This window comes from Somniosus microcephalus, chromosome 13, assembly GCF_052327205.1.
Source record: "Somniosus microcephalus isolate GS21.2 chromosome 13, FLI_Smic_1.0, whole genome shotgun sequence".
NCBI lineage: Eukaryota > Metazoa > Chordata > Chondrichthyes > Squaliformes > Somniosidae > Somniosus > Somniosus microcephalus.
This window is the reverse complement of record NC_140999.1, coordinates 26,338,806-26,346,742: the sequence shown is the minus strand read 5'-3', so window position 1 is coordinate 26,346,742 and position 7,937 is coordinate 26,338,806.

The following is a 7,937-nucleotide window of genomic DNA, read 5'->3' as shown; positions in this document are numbered from 1 at the left end:
CCCAAACAAAGAGTTTGGACAAAATCCAAATTGTTCAGCATGACGTTACTTAGAGCCCACCCCAGACATTGCCCAGGAACAACAGGCTGTGGTACAATTGCCTGCAGTATCATTAAATTCTAAAGAAGAGCCATTTATAAATTTAAATATGAATGGAACACAAGTTCCATTTTTTGGTAGACACTGGAGCAACTAATTCGGTCTTGACTAAACAATATGCAGTAGGAGCACCTTGTACCAATCAGAGTGTCAAGTGTGTAGGACTTTCAGGAACAACCCAGACTATGGTATGGCCCACTCCATTGGATGTACAGATGAAAGACTTTCATGAACAGCATGCATTCTTATTATCTGAAGACGTTCCCATCAACTTATTAGGAAGAGATTTGTTGTGTAAAATGAAAGCAGTGATATCATGTATGGAAAAAGGACTGAAGGTATATGTTCCAACTGACAGATGTGGGATGTACCCATTGCAGGTCCACAATTCTCCTATTTTGTATTGTTGAACTAATCATGATGACAACCTCAGTAAACAATTACTGATGGCTGTGGGAGCATTGCAGTATGCCACAAGATCAGTATCAGAATACCAGAAGCAGTTTAATTTGGGACATTGGCATGATAAATTGCATTGTATAGCCTATTATGACAAAACGGGAGAAGATCTAGAAGTGGCAATTAATTACAAGCCCTTTCTGCATCAGAAATATTCACTTAAAATCCGAAGAATTTTAATTGGGCAAGAAGGAATAGCGTCACCAATCTTGTTGACCCAAACAGCATGGGAATTATTCAGGGTAAAAGACTCTAAGCCACACTGTACACTAGCAGTGGCACATGAATTCAAACCTTCTGATCTAGGACAGATGGTCCTATGCCTATCAAAAGCTGCAGTTCAACAGGAGTGGAGAATAAGTCAGGGTTGGTTCAAGACCTAAGAGCAGTTAACGAGTCTGTTCTCCCTGCCTACCCGGTGGTCCCAAACCCAGCCACCATCCTGACCAGTATACCTCCTAATTCAAGGTATTATATGGTCATTGATCTCTGCTCAGCCTTCTTCAGCATTCCTATTCACCAAGATTCCCAGTTCCTGTTTGCCTTCACGTTCAAAGGAACCCGATACACATGGACCAGGCTGCCACAAGGCTATACAGAAAGCTCAACTCTCTTTTCGCAGTGCCTCAAACATGATTTACAGAACATTGTCTTAACCGATGGGTTAACCCTCATACAGTAAGTAGACGACCTGCTAATTGCATCATCTACCCAAGAGGCATTGTGAATCAGTGACTCAGCTTATCACTAAGCCTCGTATAGACATTGTAGAAACTCCTCTGGACAATAGCGATTTTATATTTTATGTGGATGGATCAGCCCTCAGAGACGAAAAGGGCTCGCCAAAAAGTGCATATGCCATTTCCGATGATCATTCAATTATCCAAGTATGCTGACTACCATCTTTCTTTTCAGCACAACAAGCAGAACTGTTTGCCGTTACAAGAGCATGTATTTTAGCTACAGGAAAATCAGTGAATATTTATATTGACTCTCGGTATGCATTTGGAGTCACTCATAATTATGGTCAAATTTGGAAACTTAGAGGATTCCTGACTTCATCAGGACCTACAGTTAAAAATGCTGAACAAATTGATAACCTTTTAAAGGCTCTCCAGTGTCCTACAAAAATTGCTGTTATTAAATGCAAAGCATATACAGGCAATCAAGACCAGGCTTCTTTGGGCAATGATAGGGCGGATCGAGCAGCTAAGGCTGCTGCTCTTTCTGATACAGGGTCACAAGTCATAGAGTCATAGAGTAATACAGCACGGATAGAGGCCCTTCGGCCCATCGTGTCCGCGCCGGCCATCAAGCCCTGCCTAATCTAATCCCATATTCCAGCATTTGGCCCGTAGCCTTGTATGCTATGGCATTTCAAGTGCACATCCAAATGCTTCTTAAATGTTGTGAGGGTTTCTGCCTCCACAACCCTTTCAGGCAGTGAGTTCCAGACTCCAACCACCCTTTGGGTGAAAAAGTTCTTTCTCAAATCCCCTCTAAACCTCCCGCCCTTTACCTTGAATCTATGCCCCCTAGTTATTGACCCCTCTACTAAGGGAAAAAGCTCCTCAGCATCCATCCTATCTATGCCCCTCATAATTTTGTACACCTCAATCATGTCCCCCCTCAGCCTCCTCTGCTCCAAGGAAAACAAACCCAATCTGCCCAGCCTCTCTTCATAGCCGAAGCACTCCAGCCCTGGTAACATCCTGGTGAACCTCCTCTGCACCCTCTCTAACGCGATCACATCCTTCCTGTAGTGTGGCGACCAGAACTGCACACAGTATTCCAGCTGTGGCCTAACCAGTGTTTTATACAGCTCCATCATAACCTCCTTGCTCTTATATTCAATGCCTCGGCTAATGAAGGCAAGTATCCCATATGCCTTTTTTACCACCTTATCCACCTGTTCCGCCGCCTTCAGGGATCTGTGTACTTGCACACCCAGATCCCTCTGACCCTCCGTCTTGCCTAGGGTCTTTCCATTCATTGTGTATTCCTTTGCCTTGTTAGTCCCCCCAAAGTGCATCACCTCGCACTTTTCCGGGTTAAATTCCATTTGCCACTGTTCCGCCCATCTGACCAACCCATCTATATCGTCCTGCAGACTGAGGCTACCCTCCTCGCTATTTACCACCCTACCAATTTTTGTATCATCCGCGAACTTACTGATCATACCCTTTACATTCATATCCAAGTCATTAATGTAGACCACAAACAGCAAGGGACCCAGCACCGATCCCTGTGGTACCCCACTGGCCACAGGCTTCCAGTCACAAAAACAACCTTCGACCATCACCCTCTGCCTTCTGCCACTAAGCCAGTTTTGTATCCAATGTGCCAAGGCACCCTGGATTCCATGGGCTCTTACCTTCTTGACCAGTCTCCTGTGCGGGACTTTATCGAAGGCCTTACTGAAATCCATGTATACCACATCCACTGCGTTACCCTCATCCACACACCTAGTCACCCCCTCAAAAAATTCAATCAAATTAGTCAGACATGATCTTCCCTTGACAAAGCCATGTTGACTATCCCTGATTAATCCTTGCCTCTCCAAGTGGAGACAAATTTTGTCCCTCAGGATTTTTTCCAATAATTTTCCTACCACTGATGTTAGGCTCACTGGCCTGTAGTTCCCCGGTTTTTCCCTACTACCCTTCTTGAATAATGGTACTACATTAGCAGTTCTCCAGTCCTCTGGCACATCCCCTGTGGCCAGAGAGGTCCTGAATATATGTGTTAGAGCCCCCGCAATCTCCTCCTTTGCCTCACACAGCAGCCTGGGATACATTTCATCCGGGCCTGGGGATTTATCCATTTTTAGGCCAGCTAAAACCGCCAATACCTCCTCCCTCTCGATGTTAACATGTTCGAGCATATCACAGTCCCCCCGCCCTATTTCTATGTCTACATCGTCCTTCTCCATAGTGAAAACAGTTGCAAAAAAAATTCATTTAGAACCCCTCCTACATCTTCCGGCTCCACACACAGATTGCCACTTTTGTCCCTAATGGGCCCTATTTTTTCCCTAGTTATCCTCTTACCCTTAATATACTTATAAAACATCTTCGGATTTTCCTTTATTTTGCTCGCCAGTGTTATTTCATGGCCCCTCCTTGATCTCCTAATTTCTTTTTTAAGTATCCCCCTGCACTTTTTGTACTCCTCTAGGGCTTCCTCCGTCTTTAGCCTTTTGTATCTACCAAAAGCCCTCCTTTTTTTCCTAATCCATTCTCGTATATCCCCTGACATCCAAGGTTCCCTGTGGTTTTTGGAACCACCCTTGACCTTTACGGGAACATGTTGCCATTGTATGATCTCAATCTCCCTTCTGAAAGCCTCCCATTGCTCCGATGCGGATTTTCCTACAAGTAGCTGATCCCAGTCCATTTTGGCCAGATCCTGCCTTATCCTATTAAAATCGGCCTTCCCCCAATTTAGAACCTTTATTTCCGGCCCATCCCTGTCCTTTTCCATGACCACCTTAAATCTTACCATATTATGGTCACTATCACCAAAGTGCTCACCTACTAGCACTTTTTCCACTTGGCCGGCCACATTCCCGAGAATTAGGTCCAGTACCGCCCCCTCTCTTGTAGGACTTTCTACATGCTGGCTCAAAAAGCTCTCCTGGATGCACTTTAAGAATTCTACACCCTCTGAGCCTTTCACACTCTGACTATCCCAGTTAATATTGGGGAAGTTGAAATCCCCCATTATTATTACCCTATTATTTGCACATTTCTCTGAGATTTGCCTACATATCTGTTCCTCTATCTCCCCCTGACTGTTTGGAGGCCTATAGTACACTCCCAGCAAAGTGCTTGCCCCCTTTTTGTTTTTAAGCTCCACCCATATGGCCTCATTAGAGGACCCTGCTAATATATCATCCCTCCTTACTGCAGTAATTGACTCCTTAATTAATATTGCGACACCCCCTCCTCTTATACCTCCCCCTCTGTCTCGCCTGAAGATTCTGTACCCCGGAATATTGAGCTGCCAATCTTGCCCTTCCCTCAACCATGTCTCCGTGATAGCAACAATATCATACTCCCATGTGTTTATCAACACCTTCAGTTCATCCACCTTATTTGCAAGACTCCTTGCATTAAAATAGATGCCATCCAGCCTTGCCCTTATATATTTGCCCTGTCTACCAAGCTGACTTGTTTTTTTCTCTATAATTGGCAGCACATCCCCCCCTATTTCAGCTCCCCTCTGTATCCCATCCCCCTGCCAAGTTAGTTTAAACCCCCCCCAACAGTGCTAGCAAACCTCCCCGCAAGGATATTTGTTCCGCTCTGGTTCAGGTGCAACCCGTCCGACTTGTACAAGTCCCACCTTTCCCAGAAGCAGGCCCAGTGATCCAGGAAAGTAAAACCCTCCCCCCTACACCAACTCTTTAGCCACGCATTCATCTGCTCTATCCTCCCATTCCTATACTTACTAGAACGTGGCACTGGGAGTAATCCAGAGATTACAACCTTTGAGGTCCTGCTCTTTAATCTGTTACCTAGCTCCCTAAATTCTTGATGCAGGACCTCATCCCTCTTTTTACCTATGTCGTTGGTACCAATGTGGACCACGACCACTGGCTGTTCACCCTCCCCCTCCAGAATGCCCTGCAGCCGCTCAGTGACATCCTTGACCCTGGCACCAGGGAGGCAACAAACCATCCTGGATTCACGTCTACGGCCACAGAAACGCCTATCTGTTCCCCTTACTATAGAATCCCCTACCACTATTGCTCTCCCACTCTTTTTCCCCCCTTCCTGGGCAGCAGGAGCACCCCCAGTGCCAGGAAGTTGGCTGCTGCTGCCTTCCCCTGGTGAGTCATCCCCCTCAACAGTATCCAAAGCGGTATACTTGTTTGAAAGGGGGATGTCCGCAGGGGTTCCCTGCACTACCTGCCTGCCTTTGTTGCTCCGCCTGATGGTCACCCCCTGTGCTGCCCTACCCTGAGGCGTGAACAACAAGTGTCTGCATATGTTCTTAGAAATCAAGATCCAGACAATCCCCCACCCACAATTGATGACGTTTTGGCCTATCAATTACAGGCCAGTCCGGACGAAGTGTTAGCTTGGGTGAATGATTCTTGTTTTAAAACACCTGAAGGAGTATGGGTCTACCATGACGGCCGCATGGTGGCTTCCAAGTCAATACTCCCATGGATTGTCTGATGTGTCCACATGTTCACATGCAGGCAAAGGGGGGATGGCAGACTATATCACACAAACTTGGTATTCACCAGGCAGTGACAATTACAAAACAAATTAGTGAACAATGCATTACCTGCCAAACAATGAACCCAGGTAAAACGGAAAAGGTATAGGCTGCCTCCCACCCAAATCCAACAGGACCCTTTGTACATTTACAGATGGATTTTATTGAATTACCGGTATGTTTAGGATTTAAGTATGTATTAGTTATTGTAGATGTGTTTTCACGATGGATTGAAGCCTTTCCATGTAAAAAAAAAAAAATGATGCAGTTACTGTTGCAAAATGTTTGTTAAAAGAAATTGTACCACGATTTGGTATACCTGCACAACTTTCAAGTGACAATGGACTTCTACTGCAGCTATCATCCACAGTCAGCGGGACTGGTAGAAAAATATAATGGTATGCTGAAGAATAAACTTTCTAAACTTTGCAATGAAACTGGACTTAAATGGGTCGAACTATTACCCCTAGCATTGATGATAATGCGAGCAGCAACTAACAGGACAACCGGACTATCGCCACAAGAGATTGTTATGGGACGACCCCTAAGACTGCCATTTTCAGCGTCACTTACGGTTAAGCAAATGGACATCCATAAAATGGATGAGAACATGTTAAACTATTGTATTGCATTAACTAGATGTATTTCCAGCTTTCACCAGCAGGTAAAAGAGGCGCAAACGGAACCAGCGGAAGGAAGGTGCCATAACTTGGAACCAGGAGATAACGTATACGTAAAGGTCTTCAAAAGAAAGAACGGACTACAACCACGCTTTGAAGGGCCATACCAAGTACTCCTGACAACAAACACAGCTGTTAAAAACAAGGAAAGACCGACCTGGATACACGCATCCCATTGCAAGAAAGCACCAGACGGGGACATTTAAAAAAAAGACTTGAGACGATGAAATTATTGTTTACGCTGTATGTGCTCATTGAGATGGTATACGTAAACTGTCAGAGATATATTGAAGAACCCCGAAAGAAACGAGAATTACATGTTAACACTTTTCTGTATATGGCTTACGAGCATGCTAAGGATAGTGGTAGATCTAGTTGCTGGGTCTGTGCCCATATACCCATTCACACCACAGGAGGAATCCCACTAAGATCTATTCCCTTTAATATTTCCGAAACAGCAGAATGGATCATAAGGCGAAATAGTTCAGGCAACCCAGACAGAACCATGGATATGATTCAGTGGAGATCAGCAGGTTATAATCTGACCACCTTCCAGGGATGGTATCAACCCAATTATAACCATACTCGAGCGCCCCCTTCCTCTCCTTAACTAACACCTCCGGAGTTGGCAGACCGCAAGGGTCGTTATGCCTTAAAAAGGAGGTCAAGGTAGGGAGGAAGGTTGGACAGAGAATAGGAGAGAGTTCCTGCAATCAAACAGTCACGTGGCAACCACCTATTCCTGGTCTGACCAAGCAGGGAACGTTTTTACTAGAATGGACCAAGGTGTTTAATAAAACCAGTAAGTCGCTATGGGCTGGCGATGCTTTCCGCTTATGGAGGGAGATCAGGACAATCCCTTTCGTGAAGAGATGATACAGTTGGACAAAATACAATTTTAACAATTAGGATAGACAAGAGAGGAGAGACGATCTTAGATAAGGTCAGCCATCAATACAGGTATTATCCCGGGGATGGTCAAAATGGAAATGAAGTCGGTATCCTTAGGCCAAAATTTAAATTTGGCACGAGGACCGACAAAAGGGACTGAAAGAATTAGTGTGAGCTATATTGTCCTAGGAAGGACAAAATGGGGGAATGTAGAAGTGCATTAGCGTAAAAATATATATTCATATATACTCTCTTATATTAAAATGGAGTCTGCAACTTTCAGAAGGTCAAAATGGCTTCACACAGGGAAACAGGCAGGTCCATATTAGGAAGCGATGGAAGGAAGATGATATGACTGTCTTCAGCTTGCAGGCTAGGCAGTTCCACAAACAAGATAAGCATGGTAGAACAAAAGCATGATTACTGAAGGACATTTACTGTAAACATTGTATGAATGTCCAGAACCAAAATGAGAGACAAACTGTCTCCATTGTATAAGATTAGTTAGCTTTATCTAAAGGTATTCCTGCATCATGACTATTGATTATCTGTTGGCTAACCTTATTTTAAGACACTGAG